Here is a 24,021-nt window from a genome sequence, read left to right on the forward strand (position 1 = left end):
GCTATCTCAGATGCACTATTATCTAGTCTTATATTTACATAAGAAATGGGTGAAAAATTGTTATTCTTTGTTTTATTTTCATTTCTTTGGATATTAGGAAAATTCTTTTTAATTTCTTCAGTGACACACTGGTCATACAATAATAGCATGTTATTTAACTTCATGTCATTATAAATATCCTATTTTTCTTCCTGCTGTTGATTTTGTTATATAACTTTTCATTTAAGGGGATGTGGGGTAACTGTGTAATAGAGACTATCATATCTGGATATGAAGATATAATGCAGTATGAATCCCTATTTCCAAATCAAAGATGGACTTCCAATGAAAATGTGAAATACATCTTGACAACAGGATGCTGGATTCTCTGCCATTGTCTAAACCTACAATGATAGGATACACTTAAATACCAGAATGATGGACTTATGACTATTTATGAAAGACCATACTATTGTAATATGTGAGGAATCAGTGGGGTGAAGCGGGCTTGGGAGAGGGGAAGGGAAATCCTAGAGCCTATGGAACTGTATCATAAAATAAAAACTATCATAAAATAAAATATCATTTTCTTAATATCTATTTTCATGGGAAAATTTAACACTTCTTTTTGCATTAGGAAGCATGAATTAGTACCAAACTCACTAAAACCTTCATTTTTTTTTTTCTTTTAGAGAGGACTTAATATTTCCCTTATATGGTTTCCATATCCGTTGATATTGATTTAGGGCAAAGCTGCAAATTTTAAAAATGTTTTTAATTTTATACTGTCCTTGAATTCTTACATATTCTAGTTGCCTAGCTTCTATTGTGTTTTTATTAATTAATTTCTTCAGAAAAGATTTTTTCTTTATATTTCCACTTATTGTTCCTGTAACTTTAGTATTGGTATCTTATTGCTATGATCAGACTTTTCAGAACTTATTTGATGAATAATGTTAATTTGTACTCTTGTTCATCTTTTTGTCCAATGGTTGAAGATATCCGTCTTTCATTAATATTTAATTGCCTCTAAAATTTTTCTTATAGCCCTGAGGGAAAATGTTTAATTTTATTAGGTATCTATTGAGGTTTTTATTTTTTCACTGACTTACTGATGTGGTACATTTTGTTAAATAATATATCATGCTATAAGCTAAAGCACCTATCTATTATTGCACACACCATACATGGTTTAGGAGTGTAAATCTTTTGATGAGTTCTATCTTTGAGTTATATAAAGGCATATAAGTCAAAGCATGGTCTTAACTAGAAATCCCAAGGAAGATGTAACCTTTTTTTAAGTAAAAAGTTTAAAAAGTGAATGATACAACTTGATATTTTAAAGCCAAAGAATACATATTAAGTATAGCCCTATATGTTATATCATTTAGAATTAAACTGAATAATACAGGGATGTGTTTAATATAATAGTTTACATTTGAAAAATTTTACAACATCTAAAAATTTGCTCCGAATTAGTGAGGTTTTAGTGGACATTCATAAATGGGAAAAAAATCTCTTCAGTGCTATTAAAATGTTTTTTTACTGCTGACTAAATATTTTAAAATCATCAGCCATTTTTTCTGCTTGTCTTTTGGAACCAAGGGTCTTGGCAGCATTGCCAATCTTAATTTCTTTCATTAGTAACCCTGAGACATGTTTCAAGTGGTAGAAGCAAATTGAGATGGCGGGACTAAAATTAAAGATCTCCACTGCCAAGTGGTCTATCCACGGCTGACTTTCAGAAAAAATCTCTAGGCAACTTTTAGCTCTTTTACATAACATAAAATTCACATGTTTCTACAGCACTCTCTTAACATTTTCATCAGATACCCCCCTGAATGCACCTTCTACTTTCCACGAAAGACCACAAGGCAGACATCTTGTTTCTTTTTTTTTCTTCCTTTCTTCCTTTTCTTCTCCCCCTTCCTCCCTTATCTGTACTCATAAATATCTACAACGTATGGCAATAGAATGTTTGAACTATGTATCCCATAGTCACTGCAATTGTGGCTTGAAACTTGAATTCATTAATTCAACTTTGAAAACTGCACTGAACAGTTATCATATGCATGAAGACATCGTACAATATAAATATACTTGGTCTAATTATATGATATTCATTTCTCCTTCCTAGCAAGATAAAAATTTTGATTTCTACTAATTGGGCACCAAAAGCGAACTAATCCTCAGTTCATTTTCACTCTTTCATGTGATGCATTTTACTCACATGGAAACCTGTAAAATGAACAGATTAATAAATATGATACATTTTTATGAAATTTTCATAAAAATTATGAAAATCTTATGAAATTGAAATCAGTTTTACATGCATATTATAAAATCTTTCTTTGATACTGATACTGTCACTTGTCTCATACTGTAACAATTTACATGAGAAGTAATCTGAATTTTGATGGTTTTAAATAAAAACAACACACTGCATATTCGTTAAGGTTTATACTGTAGAGATAATTCCACTGTTTCTGTGCAGTATAAGGAAAAAAACAAAAGTGAGTACTAATTATCTACAGAATGCTTATAAGTTCCTCAGGAGACAAATTAAATACATGAATGCATAGAATTCCCTCTGAATTCAATGATGTTTCTGTAAGTTGATCTCAGCATATAGCTGTTCTAACCAGCATTTTCAAATGGCTAATTAGTACAAGCTTTGGCAGCAGCTATACTAAAATTGCAACAATACAGAGATGATGAGCATGGCGCCTGCACAAGCCTGACACCCAAATGGCAAGTCCACGAATTTCCTAGAGGTCGGAGGAAGAGAGTCTAAATGTGACAAACCTGGCTTATTAGCCTCTTGCACGGTTGGGGAGGATAAGACTAACGCCTATTTTCTGTCCTAGAACGGGCGGCCATCACCAGGGATGGATATTGTTGTGGTGCCATTCTGACCTCGTTTTGAGAGCAAACACGCACTGGTTTTTAGAGAAGTGAAGGGAGAGGAAAGCGAACAAAAGCATGAGGACTCTGGGCTTTCAGAGTGGAGAGTTCAATCTGTTTTATCACCCAACAGCAAGGGCAAAGAGTAGATATGGCTACTTCTGACTCTGTTTCACTGGAGATGCTGTCTCCAGCGTGAACCAGACTCCCACACACAGCATCAAACTTCTCACAAAGGGAAACTTGTAAAAGATGATTACCAAGTACATATATTGAGACAATGTGTGCTTTGTGATCCATTAAAATGCACGAAGAGTCTGTGGTGAAGCCTTTTACAAAAGGGTCTTTCTTCTCAGTACTTTAAAAAAGGCAGATCTATCAAACTTATGATAATGCCTTGCCATGATGATTTAATTGTCAATTACAAATTACTTAAGTGTACTTTAATGATCTATATAAAGCCTTATTTTTTCACCTCTAATAGCTATTAATGGTTGTTAAGGCAAATGAAACCACTTTACTGAAATGTAATGTGGAGGTCTATTAAGAATAAGTTTTCAAAATGATAAAATGTTATCACCAAAATGTGAACCCCTGTACATGTTAATATTCCTGAGTAGATCAATCCTTATTCCACTGAAAGCATATTTCTTTCAAATTACATGCAATCACAGTTTAAACATCTTCATATATATTATACGTAGAATAAATTTTAGATTCCCAGTCAAAATGCTCCTTTCAAAGTCAGGAGGGAGACAGGGGCAGCTTACTATTATGTTATATTAGGAAGCTGTTTGAAAATTGAAATACTAGCCATTCAAATACACACACCCACACTCATGCCTGTTGGTCTTCATCTCTTTCTTGGTCACTGTTTGCTTTTAAAATTATCACAAAGAATGAATCAGACGATTGTTTCTGCTTACGAGAGCAAGCATTTAATCAGCCTAAGGTATGGATATGTATCTCTTAACAGACACATTTCAAAAAAGGGATGTAATTCATATTCATACATTAAAATGAAATTTTAAGTATACTAGAGGGTCTCACTAATGAAACAAAATCTATGAAATCCTGTGAAAATGAAGAATCATTTCGTAACTAAACTGTCATTTCCTAGAGTACATTTTGTAAGCTGGACTTCTTTGCACATAGTTTTCTTAAAGAGTTACACCAGTTCTATCCTGAACAGCACTGATTATACACAACAGCTGAAGTCATTTTCCAAGTATAACTTTCCGTACTCTCTAGGAAACCCACCAGACAAGGAGCTATTACGAATATGAAATTAAATATCATTAGACTCAGAATCAAATAGCACTAGGCTTATGTCCACACAACCTAAAGTAATTTGGAGACTTTATAATTATCCATCTAGCTAGCAACTGTAGACAGTTATATAAGCCAAACTGTCAAAGCAAAATAGCTATTTTAGATGCCTAATTTATTTATTTAGCTCCTGCACTGATCAAAACTTTGTTCTGATCAGATGTGAAGTGGAAGATGGTGTCAGGCTAGTTTAAATTCCAACTCAAAACATCCTCAGAATCCATAAAGTGGGGATAGTGCAAACTCTACAGGAATGTTGTAAAGAAAAAAAAAAACACCCTACAGATGTCAAGAATGTGGTACATAATAAATACTTAATAAGTGTTAGCATTCCTTATTATAATCTTCTCAACCCCGAGGCCTCAAAAATATTAGCAAATTCACATTTTGAATATTTTATTCTCAATAGTTCAGTAATTGAACTCACAGGTTACATGCAAATGGAAAGGCTGCCTGCTAAGTCCTCAGGGCAAAAATCAAAACCTACATTAAAAAACAGATGCTTCTTCAGCAACATAGGGCTGTGATAGGTCCTGGGTAAAAACTGTAGATTGAATTAAGTCCAATCAAAGGGCCATGTTAGATAGGTATTTGCTTTTTGCTGTTCAGGGCTAATTTCATTATTCAACAGTGTCTAATGAAATCAAGCAAGTAAAATATTAGCTTACGGAACATGTGTGAGCTTCAGAACATGTTACTTAATGCATACCCTCCCTTCAAACACTTATAGTATTTTTGCTCTAATGTGTGAAGACACGTGCCAATTAAATAAAATTGCTTAATTTAACAACTTTAACAAAAAAGATAATGTATTTATCTTCATTTATTTGAAAAATAGACATTTCCCATCTGCTGGTTCACTGCCCAGATTACCTCAACAGCTGGGACTTGGCAAGGAGGAAGCCAGGAGCCCAGAATTCAGTTCAGGTTTCCCACATGGGTGGCAGAAGTCCAACTTTTGAAGCATCAACTATTGTCTCTACCTGTTGTCTAGCTACGCTGGCTGGAAGCTAGAATCAGTTGCTAAAGTTAGGAATTTAACTGGAACTTTGAGGTGGGAGACAGGCATTTTATCTAATGATGCTAAATGTTCATCTGGGTAAAACTGTTTAAAATTAACACAATATAATATATCACTAATTGTATTTAACATTTTCTTCTGGTACAAATCCATGAGTCTGAATTCAACTTCTGAAACACTGGAAAACTAATACAATGAAAAAAGATAGTCAACAAGTTTAAAAGTCAGCAGAGGGCTGATACATCCTTAATTCCTGACCACTGTAGCCATTTGGGAAGTGAATCGGTGGATAGAAAATCTTTTTCTAGCTCTCTCTCACTCTCTTGCTGTCAATCTGCCTTTCAAATAAATAGATACATCCTTAACAAGGAAATTTTCAGACTGAGGTTGACTATAAAAGATAGTAGAGAGTGAAACCATGGGTAAGGAGAGGACTGCTATAATTTATAAGCTTTAAATTGGCTTTAAAAAAATGCAATCTTCTAGTTGTCTGGATGAACATGCCTTGAGTCATAAAATAAATCTAATCCCAAAGGCCACCAACTTTTACCACTCATATTGAAGCTGAAAGTATAGAGTAACAGACAGCAAGCATCAGACACACATTCCAAAAAGTCAAATTTGATGTGAAGTTCTTTGATGAACCTCATCCCCAATTGCTCTGGCCCCATCTTCTTTCCCCGGGGATCCTATCCAGGGTTGGGTTATCTTCTCCCAGTCTCTTCCAAGAGTCCACATGTTGCACGATTAATCTCATCTGTGCCCCTCAAACAGCTTGAACCAATTTTGGAGAAACTTTCTGTGTCACTTTCTGTCTCACTCTGGAAGCTGTTATTTTATACCCCTTCCAATTTGACTATCAAAGATTGACAGCATGCATTAGGGAGGTTCTACATTATTACTTGGCCTCCAACACCATTACCTGCCATTTCTATATCATGTTCAGGTTCCAGAGAACTTTGACTGCCAGGGTGCCAGGATGTAGTGGAAACACTCCACAAAGCAGAAGCTTGGAAGTCTGATCAACCAGGGTTTGTGTCCTCACTATGCGTCCTTCCTAAGCTTCTTTTTTTTTTCATTTGTAAAATTAGAATATACAATTTTGCATGCCTCAGAAAAAAAGATTAAATGAGGAAATGCATGAAAAGGGCTTGGCACAATGCCTTTCACTCAGAACATGTAGGATAATGTTAGCTATTCATATTATTTAAACAATATCTCACTTAGAAAAGGTCAGGGTAAAATGTAATAAAATTAGTGAAGCCCTAGAAAGGGGAATAGATATGACAAGCACTATTGAAAATACCTATCTTCCTTAAGAATCTTGGTGAAGGGGTCAGTGTTATGGATATTGGAAAAAGCCAATACATGTCATGTTGATAGCCTAAGTGAATTCAAGTTCGAGTCCTGGCTGCTTCACTTCCAATCCAGCTCCATACTAATGTGTCTGAGAAAGCAGTGAAAGATGGTCCAAGTGCTTGGGCTCATGTAACCATGGAGGGAATCAGATGAAGCTCCTGACTCCAGGCTTCTGTCTGACCCAGCCCCAGCCACTGTGGTCATTTAGGGAATGAATCAGCAGATGAAAGATTTCTTTCTGTGCATGTGGCTGTGACTTTCAGACAAATACCATCTTTTTTTCTAAAAATTCATTTTCTTTTATTAGAAAGTCAGATTTACAGAGAGAAGCAGAGACAGAGGGAAGTATCTTCCAGCCATGGTTCACTCCCAGAACAGCCGCAATAGCCGAAGCTGAGCTGATCCAAAGCCAGGAGCCAGGAGCTTCTTCCAGGTCTCCCACGCAGGAGCTAGGTCCCAAAGCTTTATGCCATCCTTGATTGCTTTCCCAGGCCACAAACAGGGAGCTGGATGGGAGGTAGAACAGCTGGGATATGAATCAGGGCCCATACGGGATCCCATCAGATGTAAGGTGATGACTTCAGACACTAGGATACCTCATCGGGCCAATATAATCTTATCTTTTCTTTTTTAAAAGATTTATTCTTTTTATTGTAAAGTCCACTAATACAGAGAGGAAGATCTTCCATCTGATAATTCATGCCCCAAGTAACTGCAATAGCCAGAGCCACACAGATCCAAAGCCAGGAGCCAGGAACTTGTTCTAGGTCTCCCACGCGGGTGCAGGCTCCCAAGGCTTTGGGCCATCCTTGACTGCTTTTCCAGGCTAAAAGCAGGAAGCTGGACGGGAAGTGGGGCCACTGGGATTAGAACTTGCACCTATGTGGGATCCCAGCACATTCAAGGTGAGGACTTAAGCCGCTAGGCCACTGCGCCAGACCCAGTCTTTTCTTTTTTAAAGATTTATTTTTTGGAAAGGCAGATACACAGAGAGAATGAGGTACAAAAAAGATCTTCCATTCACTGGTTCTCTCCCAAGGTGGCCGCAATGGCCAGAGCTGAGCCAATCCAAAGCCAGAAGCCAGGAGTTTCTTCTGGGTCTCTCTCATGGATGCAGTGACTCAAGGCCTTGGGCCTTCCTCTACTGCTTTCCCAGGCCACAAGCAGGGAACTGGATGAGAAGTGGATAGAAAGTGGAGCAGCCCCTATAGGATCCTAGCGGAAGCAAGAAAAGATTTAGACAGTAGGCTATCCTGCCAGCGGGCCCTGATATAGTTTCATCCTTATAGGAGTCATCAACTTTGATTCACTAGAGTGCTCTGTAAATTGTAAATTTTCATCTAATGTGATTTGTACTATAATTGCTATCTTTAATAATTATTTAAGAAATTCCCATGACTTGCTAACTATCATTCTTTCCTTCATTTACAGTTTGAGGTTTTTCTAATCAGGGAGTCTCTTGGCTTCATCCTATCAGCATGGCTGGAAGGCATAAAACTGACACCAAGACAGAAATGATACAGCATAAAAACGTGGGAAATGCCTCATACATATTTACCCCTTCTCTTTCCTGTGTCTGTGAACTTCTCTCGTTGAAAATGGTGGTCAAAGTAGGGCCAGAGGGCCCAGGTAGGGCTTTCAAGGGCAGAAGCCTGGTTTTGGAACTGGAAAGTTGGAGAATGGTTTCCAGAATTTTGGAAATAAACAGTCTGGAGTCCTGAAAATGGGCGACATGGCAAATACAGAATTGAATCCTGTCAAGAAGACAAAACTGTGGTTACTGACGTCTACAAAGGCATGCAAAGTGCTTACAGAAAGCTCTCCTTAGCTCCTGGATATGTTTGTTTATATTCCTCCTATTCATCAATAATAATGATGGTGTATACACTGGGCTCTTTATACCTTCCCCTTCTGTTTTCATTACTGCTTTGTGCATCTCTTCATATTCAGTTTCTAGGCTCAGGGCAACAGCCTACAACATCATCAGTGGAAGCTTAGTCTGGCCAACTTCTCCCCACCATCACTCTTCCCAGGCAACTGCTAACTACAACTCAAGAATTCCTTTAAGAAACTACTATAATAGCTCAAATTGTTTTTATTACATTGTTGGCACATGTGGTACAATTTTTGATTTCCAATTTGGCCACTAATTCTGGATGCTGTTAACTTCTAGCTGCCAATCGCCTATTGCCTTTAGGTCTTGAAAAAACACAAAGAAAACTCAAACACTTAAATGCTATTAGAAAAGCTTCAGTTTGTGCTGCCTTAATTTGCTACCAATCAAAGTAAATCAGTAAATATTTGCATATAAATAAAATTTCTTGAGCTTGTCTACTTTAAAAATATTTATTTGAAAGTTACAGAGATGTGTTTGCCTTGGTAGCACATATACTAAAACTGGATTGATAAGAGAAGATTAGCATGCCTCCTGCATAAGATGACTTGAAAATTTGTAAAAGTTACAGAGATGGGTTTGGGAAGGAGAGATGCAGAGAGAGAGAGAGAGAGAGAGAGAGAGAGAGAGACAGACAGACAGAATGAGAATCTCTCTTCCACTGGTTCATTCCTCAAATGGAACAAAAGGTAGGGCTGGAACAGGCCAAAGCCAGGAGCCAGGAGTTTCACATGAATGCAGTGACTTGAACACTTGGACCATCTTCCACTGCTTTCCCAGGCATATTATCAGGAAGCTCAATCAGAAGTGGAGCACCAGGACTTGAACCAACGCCAATATGGAATGCCGATGTCAGAGGTGAAAGCTTAGCTAGCTACACCACAATGCTAGTCCCAAGCTAGCCTACTTCTTAATATTTTTTTTTTTATTGTTTTTGCTTGAAAGAAAGAGAGAAAGAGAGAGAGAATCTCTCATCACTGCATCACTCCCCAATGGCCACACAATCAGAGCTGAGCTGGTACAAAGCTGAAAACCACATGCTGCTCCCAGGTCTCCAACTGATGTTTTCCTCGGAACATTAGTAGGGAGCTTGATTTGAAGCAGAGCAGCCAGGCTTCAAACCAACTCCCATTTGGGATGTCAACACTGCAGGCAGTGGATTGTCTATTGTTCCAGTCCCTACTTGTTAATGTAGATTTTTAACATGAAGCAAATCAGGTTTGAATAACATTTGATCATTTTTGTGTCTCCCCAAAACTTTCATATCTGAACTGCAAGAAGATAATCAAATGGTTAAACTATGACAGAGATGGAGCTTACATTTTTTTTTGTCTAAGCATTAGGCTAAACTTGGATATTCAGTTTCTGAATAACTGAACATTGATAATAAAACCAGTGTCATGGGAAACCTAGACATTTATTGAGAGCAGTTGCTTTGCTTTGATGTTTGAATCACATGATTTCAATACGAGTGAAGTAATTTCATTTTTGTAAATCTTTTACCAACTTCAAAAAATGAACAGCTAATTCCAACCACCTTTCTGTGAAAAACAAAAACAATGGCTCCTAAATCCTAATACTTTCTTCAGTGTTTTAGCTTCTAAGTAATAGTAACATAGCAGCTCCCATTTATTGAGTATGTCCTGCACCAGGCACTGACTTTAACTCTATAGTTAGGAAATGGTTCCCCACACACAATACTGAGATGGAAACCATCGAGATCCCATTTCACAGAAAAGAACTCTGTGACCTGAATTGGCGTAAACTTCGTGCTAAAAGGTCACACAGCTATGAACCAGTGAAAGTAGAATTCAAGGCTTATCCAATTTCAGGGCACATGACAGAGAACTGTCAAGCAGGCAATGATGTGCCCCAAAGAATCCACCCATTCTCCTTCACACACATTGCAAAGTTTTTCTCCATAATTTTAGAAGGGGATGACATTCAGAAAAATGCTTTCTTTCCACTTCTGTGCTTCAGGATATCTAAATTGACTCATTCCTAATCTTTAAAATTTGTGCATTTCACACCAGGAAAGACAGTCGAAGAAGGGAACATTTTATTCCCAACTGACATTCCGGGTTTAAATATCCTTTGCAACAGTTTTGTTTTGAAAGATCTCAGTGGTTGCATATGAACCTGCCAGATGTCAACAATGTGTCTGCCTTGTACAATATCCCCCAAAGACTAAAAATACTTCTTGCTGCTATACTATTTGGATGTAACCCGCAAAAATGCCATTGGACCTGCTGCATTACTAAGCGTCTGTGTAAATGTCTTTGAAACAGCAGATGTTCTGGGTTCTTGCTGTTCCATTTGAATACAAAGCGATTTGTGGGGAGCTGATGTTCCGCCTACCTTTCCATCATAGTTTCAAGAGGACTTCATGAGTTCTGATCCTCAGATCAATTTCAGACGCTAGAATCCACCTGTGGCCACTGGCAGATTTCTGCAGGTGTTTGCCTGTGGGAAGCTGTCCAGAATTGGTCTAAATCAGGGCAAAGCTTCTGACAGAAGGGTATTAACTGGCAGGAACAGTTTTAGGTGTCAGAATTCCTTTCTGGGACACAAATATATAGGTGAAATCTGCACTCAAAAAAATAAATCAGTGATGGGGACAGCAGAAATGGCTGCAGCTGTGCCATGCAGGCAGAACAGTTACCTGGAAAACGCACAGTGATTGATGAGAACTGACACATGACAGGGGCCAAGAGTGTGACCCAGTGTTGCAAATGAGCAGCGACTCACGGGAAGAGGGAAATTTTCAAGAGTCCAATTCCTAAAATGCAAGTGAAAAATGATGTTAAATATGAATGAATATGGAATTTGTGATTTGAATTAGAAGCTTGGTTGTAAAGATGATGATGATCAATACCTGGAATTTATAAATATTTCAGTTTTAGGTGTTTTCTGTCATTTAACTGATTAGGAATTATGGGCTTAGAAGTAGAACTGTGTATTGAACCCCCAAAAAGGAAAGAGAAGAAACAGGGAGTGACATTAATGCAATTCTGACGTATCCTTCCTGAAACTAAAACATGGAAACAGAATAGGGTGAAATGCCTGAGGAGGAAACAATCATCATATCCTAACAAGAGATGAGACATGTTGACTTCATGAAGATGTATACAGACCCACATTCCAACTAGCAGAGCCCTGTGGTTCTGGGAAAAAGTACTGAATTGCACACTCTAGACTTGGCTCAAGGAGTTACCAACTGTGTAACTTTGGCAATGTCATGTAGCATATTCAAACCCATATTTCCTTATCTGCAAAGTAAGAGTAATAGAATCTGTCCTCTTTTATTCATGAAAATGTATTTATGGCATTCTTTGGTTGTTAAAAGCCACACAAAAATGTTAGCCTAAGGTAATAATCTGATTCCTCTTAATTAATCTACAAATGTTTCTCAATATTAAAAATTCAGTTCCCAAGATTCCCAGGAATTAGACATTATTCCCACTCTACAGGTAAGGAAAACTTGAAATTGAGTGGTCAGTTTGTGGACTTGACCACTAATCCCTGGATCTCTTCATTGAGGAAAATCAATCATTTAAATAAGTCACACAGCTAAAAGGGGCTGAGAGAAAGCTTTTGACATCAGGATTAACCAGTTCTAAAGCCTGTGGGGTTTTTTGTTATTTATTTATTTATTTATTTATTTATTTATTTATTTATTTATTTGTTTATTTATTTATTTATTTACTGTACCTGTGAAAACAAACTGGCATTTGTGTTCATCCTCTATTGTTGATTACTAGTAACTACTATTCATTTATAGACAAATATCAAAATGGCTCCTGTCCATAAGGGAAATAAACTATTGATAGAACATGGTAAAATCACTGTTCTCTGTCTTTTTGAAAAAACAAAACAAAACAAAACAAAACAGAAGTTCACCGCATTGTGTGCCGAAAACTAACTTCAGTCTTGGTTCGTGAGAACTTGACTAGACGTGGGCCAGTGTGTCTTTAAGATGCTATGCTCGATTTTGTTACCATGGTTGAGAGGTGAGATTGGAAAAAACAGCAATATAGCACACATTTCTTCCCCATTCACTGCTGTACATAATCATATAGCCAGGGGGATGGCTTAGTGAACTAAGCTTCAGGTTTGCCAGCCTAGGCTGTTTAAAACCTGAAGTTCTAATCCCAGCAGAGTCTGTACGACTCTTCATCTCCTTGAGTTTGATCAATTACGCTTTATAGATTTTTTTATTATGTAAGAGACTCAACTAAGGCTTTATAACCCAAATCCTAGCTGTCTTACGGATTTCTAAATACCGTGTACTTTTTATTTATCTAAGTATTGAATTTCAGGCTTACTGTTTCTAATACCTTCACTGCTGTTGCAGAAGGAATTATGTGAGAACTTATAATTAAGATGAGAATATTTTTGCAGAATCACACACTGCGTCCTTCATTTATGTTATATGTTGGTACTGACAAAGGAGTGGGTCCCTGAAACAATAATAACAGAAGACCTTGCCATTTATTGAATGAGCACCACGGGCTTAATTAATTGGGAACTCTCATTCAATTGTCAGAGAGAGAGATTTTCATATCTAGTTTACAGATAACATCCTACATGTCTTGTCCAAACACATGAGCTGAATAGGGAGACCTGGGAAGTAAATCCAGATGTGTCTGGCTCCAGAGCTCATGATATCCTATTTATGCCACTTTGTAATTACTGTATGTATAATAAGAAAATAAGAAGTAAATATGAGGAAAGTACTAAAAATGGAAGTAAAAAGTGGAAATTCAAATCAGAATGTCAGCAGGCCCCGGGCCTCAGGAGAAGCCTGGTTCCCACTGTCATACTGGTTACTGTCAATGCTGGTTACTGAGTCTCCACTCATGCCAGGTTCATCCACATGGTGAGTAGGCAGGCTTGTAGACATAGTCTTCAGAAGAGCCCAGCATGGGTAGCTTTTGGGTATAACGCCCTTTTAAAAATGCATGCTTTGTAGAATCGTCCTTCTGCTGCAGCAGCCTGTCCTGGGGACCTGGGAAGCCACATCCCTGCCCGAGAGCATGACCTGCTGTTTCCTGTGTCATCTTTCTGAATTTCTATTTTCCTTGCCATTGAATAAAGCCTTTATCTTCCCACCTTCCTGTCTATCTTAGGACTATCCCATGTGAAAATCCTGTGCTGTGTTAGGGATAAAGTCATAGGCACATTAAATAATGTCTCAATGTTCTCTGGTGAGCATGGCTTTCTTGGTAAAACTACCTCATTTGGAATAAAAAAGGTTAAAAATAAGGGAGTAACACTGAAAAAAAAAAAAACAAAACTCATCAGCTTAAGAAGCTGAGTTTAAAGTGCCCAAGTGGCATCAAAGTAAAGGAAACATCAAGGAGCATGCAGGTGGGGATAAACACACAGCTTCCTGAATGATGATTTTTTTAAAAGATTTACTTTATTTTTATTGCAAAGTCAGATGTACAGAGAGGAGGAGAGACAGAGAGGAAGATCTTCCATCTGATGATTCATTCCCCAAGTGACCACAATGGCCAGTGCTGCGCCAATCCAAAGCCAGGAGTCAGGATTTTCCTCCAGGTCTCCCATGCGGGTACAGCGTCCCAAGCCTTTAGGCTGTCCTCGACTGCTTTCCCAGGCCACAGGAAGGGAGCTGGATGGGAAGTAGAGCTGCTGGCATTAGAACCGGCGCCCATATGTGATCCCAGCACGTTCAAAGTGATGACTTTAGCCACTAGACCACCACGCCAGGCCCATTCCTAAATGATGATAATGGAGCCACTGAGAATTCCATTACAATGAGAACTCCACAGAGGTTAAATTTTGACAATTCCCAAGTCATTGACTAACTTTATCTATGCAGTTTTAAAGAAGTAGTAAACACAGGTAAGGCAAAGGTTTCACAAGGAAGGACTGGGTATGATTTATTTATTCCTAACTTTCAAGTCACATAACTTAAATATAGACAATTTTGTCAAATATATTTTAATAAATGTAATAAATGTATTTAAATAAATTGGAATGTGTGTTTGGCATTGTAATTAATATGCTCTGTAGAGGGTGCGGTTAGGTAGCCTGATGGCTAAAATCCTTGCTTTGCATGAACTGGGATCCCATATGGGTACTGGTTCATATCCTGGCTGCTCCACTTCCCATCCAGCTTCATGCTTTTGGCCTGGGAAAGCAGTCGAGGATGACCCAAAGCCTTGGGACCGTGAACCTGCATAGGAGACCTGGAGGAGGATCCTGGTTCCTGGCTCCGGATTGGCTCAGCTTCAGCCGTTGTGGTTACTTGGGGAGTGAACCAGCAGATGGAAGATCTCTCTGTCTCTTCTTCTCTCTACAAATCTGATTTTCCAATAAAAATAAAAAACAAATCTTTAAAAACTATTCTGTTTAGATTGCCTCTATCTCATCTTGGAGTATGTAGATTTGGCTCCTGGCTCTGCTTCTAATTCCAATTTGCTGTTAAGAAAGACCCTGGAGGCAGCAGGTACCAACTCAATAGATGGATCCCTGTAACCATGTGAGAGGCCTGTACTCAGTTCCCAGCTCCTGGCTTCAGCCTGGCTCAGTCTGGGCTGTTGCACATATTTGGTTATTGAACCATAGATGACTGCTAATCTTTCTGTCTCTAGCTGCCTTTTAAATAAATAAACTTTTTTTTTAAGTTAAACCTAAGGGTATAAAACCAGTGCATTATGACCATTCTTTAAAAAACTTAGGTTTGAACAGAGATGCACAGGAAGGTAACAAAGGAAGTACAGTACTAACGGGATATTTCAAGATGACAGAAGTTATAGGTTGAAACAAAAAAAAACCAGAGAATGCAAAACTTTAGCAACAACACAACCCAAAATGTATATGGGATGAGGGTGGGGTGGAAGTGCATATGTTGGACCAAAATATTGAATACATTAAAAGGAACTTTACAGAAATGGAACATGGGGAGTGCTTGTATTGAAAGATAGCACACATCTCTGAGAATATGAATGTAGAGGGGCTTAACACTAGTTGAGAGGACTGCTCAGTGTTCCTTATATGAGGTAGACTTTGACTTGGGTCTAACAGGAGTGGACAGAGGATCAGAGAAAAAGGATATGACTGGAAATTAAAGCCATTCCAAAAAGATGGAAGAAAAGATGTAAAGATGCTAAACAATAGGGTATATCCAATGAATGACACGTGGGTGAGAATCCCAGCCCTTTTCATTCTTTTTTTTTTTTCATATTTTTCTTCATTTTTGACATTCTTTACATAGTTAATTAGGGCAAAAAGGTTCAAGGGCTACAGGAAAATGGGTAAGACTATTATTTCCACATTGTTTTTGTCATGTATCTGGGGTGGAGGGAGAGATAACGGGAAAAGCCCCACCCAGTCTCCCACCCATCCTGGGTCCCTGATGTGGGCATGCTCCCAAGGTCTTGCTCAAGTGGTTTTGATAGTTTCACAGTTAGGAATTGCTGCCAATCTCACCATTCCAAGCATGATGAGGTCGCTGAAGAATTCCACTGATTGACATAGTCCATCTTAGAGTCTCCATTTGCCCAGTCTTTCACTGCCAACATATGGCTGAGGTAGTTGATTGACTTGTTCTGTCCTCTGTCTTTTCATGGTTAGGTTCTGAGTCCGGCAGTTCGACTGGGGAGATCCCCAAAGAAACTTTGTCTGAGGTGTTCCCAGACCAGATGCTTGTGTGTACTTGCAAGTACAGGGCCTGGTAGTGGTCCATCGCCCCAATCAGCTTGTGGTTGCAATCGCTGGGTTGGTTCTGTTTCCAGAGCTGTCTTGCACTGGAACCAATGGGTGTTGCAGTCCAGCCTGACTCTGCCCAGCACACACTTGGCCCTCACATAAATCAGTGGGAGTTGCAGCCTAGTCAGAGCGACCCACAATAACAACCACCAGGCCCGTACCCTATCCTGGTTTGCCAGTATGTGCAGCAGACTAGTTCAGTCTGTCCCATATCCCATTCAGCTCTCATACATGTCAATGGGCATTGAAGCCTAGTTCAACCCAACCAGCCCGACTATCCAACCTACACACATGCTGTTGGGTGCCTTTCTGTCTAGCCACCCTTGCCCCTGTCCTGATTATTGTGCCCTCCGTGGTAGTGGTAATCCAAGAGGGAGGAGCCCACTACTTCCCTTCTAGGCTACTCCCATTCCCAGATTATGCACTCTCCAGAAGGTTCTGCAGTGTAACTTGACAGAATTAGCCCCCTTGACAGAATTAGTGCCTGCTTCTGCCAGCTGATGCTGCAGCTAAGCCCAACCAACCTTCACCCACTCTAATTTTTGCTTGCACCCGTCAGAACAATCAGCCCAGCCTGGCTTTTCCCTGATCTAGTCCACATGAGGTTCACAGGTGTTGTATTCCTGCCTAGACTGGCCTGCCCCCATCCCAGCTCATGCTCTCCAGTGGGAGTAGCTGTCCAGCAGGGGGCCCTCCCTGCCAGCTCTGCCCCCTCCCTCCCTCGTTCTCTCATGTGCTGGATGGGTGCTGCTGTCACATCTGTAATGGTCACCTTGGCATTCTGCAATGTGCACTTGTTTTTGTCGCGACCGAGCCTGGCTCCACCCACACTCTGTTCTGGTGCTCAGATTCGCAATTGGGTGATGTGAACTGGTTCAGCCTGGTCTGCCCCTGACCCATGCAAACGTAAACCAGTGGGAAACTTCCCATGGCATGTTCTGGGCTGTTTCCTATCATGCTTCTTGCACTTACCTGCAGGGACTGTGTCCTGCCAGAGGAGTTGCCCAGGCTCCTCCATTAGAACCTCTCCCAATGCCAGATTTTGCACATACCTGGGGGACCATGAGCCAGCCCTACTCAGTTCCCTCCTGTCCTAGCAGGAACAGTGGATTTTCCTGACTGGCCTTCAACCCAATCTGGTTCTTACTGTTGGATGTTTCAGCCCAGCCATGGCTCTTCCATACCCACATACAGCTCACACATGGCTCAGTAGGGGCTGAGACCTAGCCTAGTCTGTCCCATATCTACCCTGGTCCTCCAGAGCACCAGATGGTGTTGGAGTTTAGCTCGGCTTGGTGCGTCCAGTCCCAGTCCACACTTGTGTCAAGGGAGACTACAGCCATATCCAGATTAGAACACAGCTCCCATTTCAGCCCCCGCACTCCTTGGTGGGAATCTCAACCCAGCTAGGGTCCCCTTAGCTCCCCAAATAGGCCTGTTCCCAACCACAGATCACGTGCATGCCAGTGGTTGCTCTGACTCAGCTTGGCACAAAAAAATTCTCTCTTCACTGGACAGTAGTGGTTACATGGGATAGATTATCTAATTGAATAAAAGATCCATTTTTTTAAAGCTATTTGACTCTGGGAATATAAAATTATACAAAACTGCATGTTCTATTAAAAGAAAAACAAGAGTGAAGATGGCCAGAAGAAACAAAAATCTGGTGCGGAAAATAACTACATGATGTTCATTTTGCTAATTTTGAGTCAGAAGTTGAATTCTGGATTTAGAAAGACCATAATCCCAAAAGAAAGTTGTGTAATATATCTGAACAATACTGCATTTTCCTCTTGTTGAAATGATACTCTTTTCTACACCAAAAAAAAAAAAAAAAAAAAGACAGGTGTTACTGGTTATTACTACTTAAAGAAACAAAATAATCAGTGTTAGCCATGTTTTTAAAATAATTATTAGAATTTTACAGATCTCTGCAATTCAAACAAAGACCTCACTAGTGATGCCTTGTTTTTTGAGAAACAGTGAATATTTGGATTTCGATACATCCTCAAGACATTTCTGCAAGACTCTTCTAAGTAAATTGCAGGAACACCAGATTTTCAGCTATTTTCCATAACATTGCATTTTGAACCTTTGGCCATATGAAAAAACAATAATGTGAAACAGAAGTTCTTCAATTCTAAAAATGCTGTTGTTTTCATTAGAAAACTGGCCCACTTGATAACTTGATGAAGCAGCATCGTTAGTCCCTGCTAACAGTGAAATCTGTCCCCTACTGCAGAGAAGCATTTAAGACAATTATTAGGAAGGAAACTGGTAACCTGTGACACCATCTCCAGGCAACATCCTACTGTTGCAGCAAGATCATTAAACATATATCTCTTTAGTTTCCACACACACAAGGTGAGCATCTGCACACATATAAAAAAGTGTATATGGAAATAGACTTTAAATTAGTAACACATTACTTTGGGAAAACACTCTGAGGAAATGCCCCCATATTCGATTTATATTCTGAGGCAAGTATCAAGTCCATTCTTTCCTCTGTGTCTAGTGGATCAATGAATGATTGGGTGTACATATCAGATTGTGTGGGTAGGTGGGTGTGTGAGAAGGGGAGAGAGAGAGAGAGCAATGAATGTGTATCTTGACGCTTACCAGCACACAGAAACACAAATAATTATTGCCTGTTTATAGTTATTGTATACACTAAAGAGATAGAGTGTTTGGTCTACAGGGATACCATGTAGGGTGCAGGTTTGTGTCCCGGATGCTCCACTTCTGACTAGGTCCCTGCTAACGTACCTGGAAAAGCAGTGGAGGATGGCCCAAGTGATTGGGCCTCTGCACTCACATGGGAGACTTGGAAGAGGCTGCTAGGTTGGCTTGGTTCCACCCTGGCTGTTGTGGCTATCTGAGTAGTGAGCCAGCAGATAGCAGACCTTTCTCTTTCTGTCTATCCCTGTGTCTAGCTAGGATTTTCAAATAATTGGAAAAAAAAAAAAAAAGCTAAGTCTCCATTTTACAAGAGAAAATAAGCCTTCTCTAAATACTGGATATCCCTTTCACTCATATTTTTAAGGGACCATTGTTACTTTTCCTTAATGCCCCTCTCCAGCCTGACTCAATGGAAGTCACTCCATGCGTTTTGGGTGTTATCCAAGTTCCACATTTGGAAGCTGTCCTTGAATACTCTTGTCCTAATCATCACCACAATCATAGTCTTAGCTATTCTCTCTATCAGAAAATCCAGGTCTCTGTTAATTTCATTTGCATATTATTAGAACTAGGTAATACATTTTTATTTTGAACAACAAACAAAAGACTTTTGTTCTTAGAGTCATTATCTTATTAATTTTAATTCCAGTCACGAGAAGTCAAATTTCTTAACCATCCTGAAGAACAACTTTATCAGTAACTGTAATGGTTTCACTTTGCATCTATGAACTCTCCACTAAATAAAATGATATTGAACATTAAGCAAGAGTCCCACTGCTGATAACTGAATTATTCAAATCACTTTAAAAATAAAAATTACTAATCAAAAATGACCAAAAATTTTGTGGAAAATTAAATTAAAAGGCACATTTATGTTGGTGTTAAAATTTTTGGAAACTGCATAATTTTTCATAATACATATTTTCTTTTTTTTTAAAATATTCATTTATTCATTAATTACATTGCATTACATGACACAATTTCATAGGTACTGGGATTCCCCCCCCTTCACCCCAAACCCTTCCCCCATCATGAATTCCTTCACCTTGATGCATAACCACAGCTCAAGTTCCGTTGAGATTCCCTAACCAAAAGTTCACACCATACAGAGTCCAGCATCCCACTTGTCCAGTTCAAGTTCAATGGCCTCTTAGGGAGGCCCTTTCAGGTTTGAAGGCAGAGCCAGCAGAGCGTCACCTCGATCAATTAGAAGCTCCAACATAATACATATTTTCAATGAATTTTTTCAAGACCCCTTAAATGCCATAATTTTTGATCACACATTATTTTAAGGCTAAAATAACACACATAGAAAAGCACAATGTCATCAGAACCCAATGCACATGCATCATCACAGGGAACATTTACGTAGAATTTTCAGAAGTTATCTAAAAAAAAAAAACCCCACTCTCTGTGCACTCCTATTGCTTACAAATAATACAAATACTATTTGGGTTTTGGAAGTAATAACTCCTCATTTTTCCATTTTGACATCAGAGGGAACAGAAAGCAAATTATTTACATAATTTAAACTACAGTATGATATATGCATATTGAACTTTGGGAACATCGCTAGGTGGCAGCTGGTATTCTAAACATCATCATGCCTTCCTCTCAGTGGAAAGGAACACAGAATATTTATACAAAATGAAAAATTAGGTGCTCCAAATTTAAAAGCCAAGAGATTTTCTTTTTCTTCTGGGCCAAAAGAAGGAAAATTTTGGCAACCCTTAGGAAAAAGACATCTTGTCGATTCTTGACGATTTAGCAGCAGTAGCTAAGTTGGGGTTGTTTCCTTGTCCTTCTTTGCCCCTCCGCCTGCCAATTCTGTGGCATTTTATTGCGCTTTCAAGGAAGCTCCAAGGAAACAGTGAGGCCAAGGCAGTTCAAATTCCCTCTCTTTCCAAATCCTAAAACCAGTCTCAGAAAGATTAATAGATGAAACCACAGACATAAAGTAAAACTTTCAGATCCTGGTGGATTTTAATGTCTTACACAGTCTCTAAGTACTAGATACTAAGGAGATCTCTTTGTTTATTATGGCTGTTATTTGTATTTTAGTAACCAAAATTATACTCGCCCTAATGCAAAGCATAATTGCTACATTTATATTTATCTCAAGACATTTTAGTTCCAGGACCAGAGGCATACCTGGATACTGCAAAAACTGCATGGAAAATGGAATTAAAAGTTGATTTCAGTGACAAAATAATTGAAATCCATTCATAAGAAGGGCCTTCATAAAATTCATAAAAATGTTTATTAGGAAAAGAAACTATGCCTGGATTTCAACAATATTTTGCAGGAAAATAAACATGTGTTTTTTATTCCATTTTCCACAGACTGTCCTTAAGCATCCTCATCATTGACAGAGGCCCAGCTACTGGGCTTTGAAATCTGAAAGTACATTCTCAAGACCAGATTTCCATGGTTGACTGAAAACTGCAGGGCTCCAAAGTCAGGACTCTTCCTGGAGCTACAGGACAGCTCTGCTAGTCAAGTTCACCTCAAGGACTTTGCAGCAGCCCTGCTAACTTTTCCTTAAATTGAATTCTGTCCTAGACTGCTTCCTTCCACCCTCCTTCCCTCTGGGTCAGATGCGCATCTCAGCCCGACCATTCTCCATGCCTTTCTGGCTCTTGTCACATTTTTTTTTTTCCACTGGAATTTTTCAGAATACAATCGTTGCATGCTTATTTCTTTCTTGGCACCTACTTTTCAAAGTACCCAGATAAATACAATCCATAATTCTGTTTGGACATTGGGCATAAGGAACTATGAATCAGTAATCAATGAAATCCATTCTTCTCACTCATGTATATGCACACATGTATGAATGTCTGTGTTTATGTATGTGCACGTGTGTTTAGCTAGGAATTTTCCACTCCATAAATGGCCACATAGACTAGCTGTTCTCGTTGACTCCAGACAACATCAAGCAGGCAGCTCTGCAACTTACTGTTCTCCCTATTTTTCCAATAACAACAGCCTTCTTCTCCATCCCCCTACCCACATATGACAGAGCCCTCACGGAACTTGGATTTCTGGTATTGGCTATGTGGTGGGCCAGCAGTTAGGCAGGGCTGTGGGGGAACACTAACTCACTACCTGATTGTTGATAGCCATTCTCTGCTTCTATCTGGGGTTTCTTAGTGCTGTTTTATGTCTAAGGCTGAAATTTTCTATCCAGAAAAATTTTTACTTCTCATCCTAGAATATCTGCTAATTCCATGAGTGAGTGTCCCAAATATCAGCTCTATCACTTGTGAGCTCTTTGTAAAACTGATTCAGTTCAGGTATGCTCTATAGGAAAATAGAGCGAAATGAGTAAGCTATAGATGATGGTGTCTAAAACAGCCAAGCAGGCTTGCCTATACTAGCCTGCTAATTGCTAGTTTTCAGAACTAAAAAGACGGATTCTAGGAATTGGCATTGTGGCATATTAGGTTGCTGTCTGCAGCAATAATATACTATATAGATACTGGTACAAGTCCTGGCTGCTTCATTTGCATATTCCTGCTAACTTATGGGAGAAAGCAACAGAGGATGGTCCAAGCTCTTTGGCTCTTGTGCTCATGTGGGAAACCTGGGAAAAGATCCAGGCTCCAGGCTTTGGCCTGGCACAGCCTGGATCATTGCAACCATTTGGAAAGTGAACTAGTGGATGGAAGACTTTTCTCTCTTTCTCTCTCTCCCTCCCCCTCCCTCCCTCTCCTTCTCTGCCTGTTTCTTCTCTGTAACCATGCCTACCAAATAAACAAGAAAATACATTTAAATATTTTCAAAGACAGGGATTTTGAAAGAGGAGATAAGAAATAATGACAGTTTTATAGCTCCAGTAGTTCACATCTGCTGACATGAGGCTCCCCCTGAGCTCTTTGACCTTGTGCTATGCCCATTAAGTCCAGTCATGGAAAAAAGACACCATCACAGTTTCTCCATCACAGGCTAACAAAAGAGAAAAAAATAAAGAGAATCTTTGAGCTGGGTTAGGTGATGGTGGGGATGTACATGATATCCCATATTGCTGTGTAGATGACATTCCTTACATGTGACAAAGAAGACAACGTAGTATGTCCAAAGCAGAACGTAACACCTCCTCCCTCGTGGCTCATCTATGAGCGTGCCCCATGTTAGCTGGTTTACAGGTATCTGTAAATGCTTGAGCTCTTTCCTTTCCAACATACAGTATAAACGTATGGCACTATTAGAACTATCTTTGTGTGAATTCTGGGTTGGAGAGACTTTTGTTATCTTTGTGTGATGTTACAATCCTGCTATGGAAAATACTCAAAATTGAGTTCCAAACAAGATTCCAAATCAACCATGGAATATAATCCATTCATAAGTTGATAATGACTATGCTAATGATGTGAGATACAGCCTCGTTTAGAAATTTATTATTATTATCATTAATCAGTTATTCAGTCATAGCCTGATACATTTGGAGTTTAGCTTTTAGTTTTTTTAACTGTGGGTTTCATATAAAATCCAACTACTTGTTTCTATGAATAACGTTTTTGCTCTTAGATCACAATTTTAAATGGGTAGAGATCTTAAAAATCTAAAGACACTTTAAGCAGTAATGTTGCTCAACAAGTCTCAAGATACAGACTCAGGATAAATAATAACTGAATCACTGAATTAGAAATGCAAAATGTAAGTCCCATTCTGTAACTTTGACATCAGAAAATCAAAAGGTAGGGCCCAGAATTAAGGTCTCTATTTCCAAATGGTGTAATTTAAAAATTTTTGAGAGAAGGAGAGAGAACAAAAGAGCAAGAGAGTGAGAAAGCGAGAGCGTGCTCTCCTATGTTGGTTTATTTTATTGTCCACAAGAGCAGGGCCTGGGCTGAGCTGCAGGCAGGATCCAAGAACTCAATCCAGGTCTCCTGCACAGGTGTCAAGAACCCAGTTACCTTGAGCCATCACCAATGCCTTCTAGGGTCTGCAGCAGCAGGAAGTAGGAGCTGGGACACAGCATAAGCAATCAAATGTGGGATGTAGGGGTTGTAACTGTCAGATCAAATGTCTGCTCCCCAGAATTAAATTTTAACAGATTTTGATCCAGAGATCAAATTTAAGATCTAATTATTTACTATCTTTAGTCCAGGAAATA

General features: G+C 39.1%; 1 protein-coding gene, 1 non-coding gene and 1 pseudogene across 10 annotated transcripts in view; 2 read left to right on the plus strand and 1 right to left on the minus strand.

Moving 5' to 3' along the window:
• The window catches only part of CELF2 (CUGBP Elav-like family member 2), a 557,307-nt gene that overhangs the window by 374,909 nt on the left and 158,377 nt on the right, over positions 1 to 24,021 (minus strand). The gene's annotated exons all lie outside the window — the stretch shown is intronic.
• Positions 2,649 to 2,749, plus strand: LOC118759163 (U6 spliceosomal RNA; annotated as a pseudogene).
• Positions 8,960 to 9,065, plus strand: LOC118759167 (U6 spliceosomal RNA). Its single transcript, XR_004996015.2, has one exon. It is a non-coding gene; the product is annotated as a U6 spliceosomal RNA (small nuclear RNA).

The sequence above is a fragment of the Ochotona princeps genome, chromosome 10, assembly GCF_030435755.1.
Source record: "Ochotona princeps isolate mOchPri1 chromosome 10, mOchPri1.hap1, whole genome shotgun sequence".
NCBI classification, from domain to species: Eukaryota; Metazoa; Chordata; class Mammalia; order Lagomorpha; family Ochotonidae; genus Ochotona; species Ochotona princeps.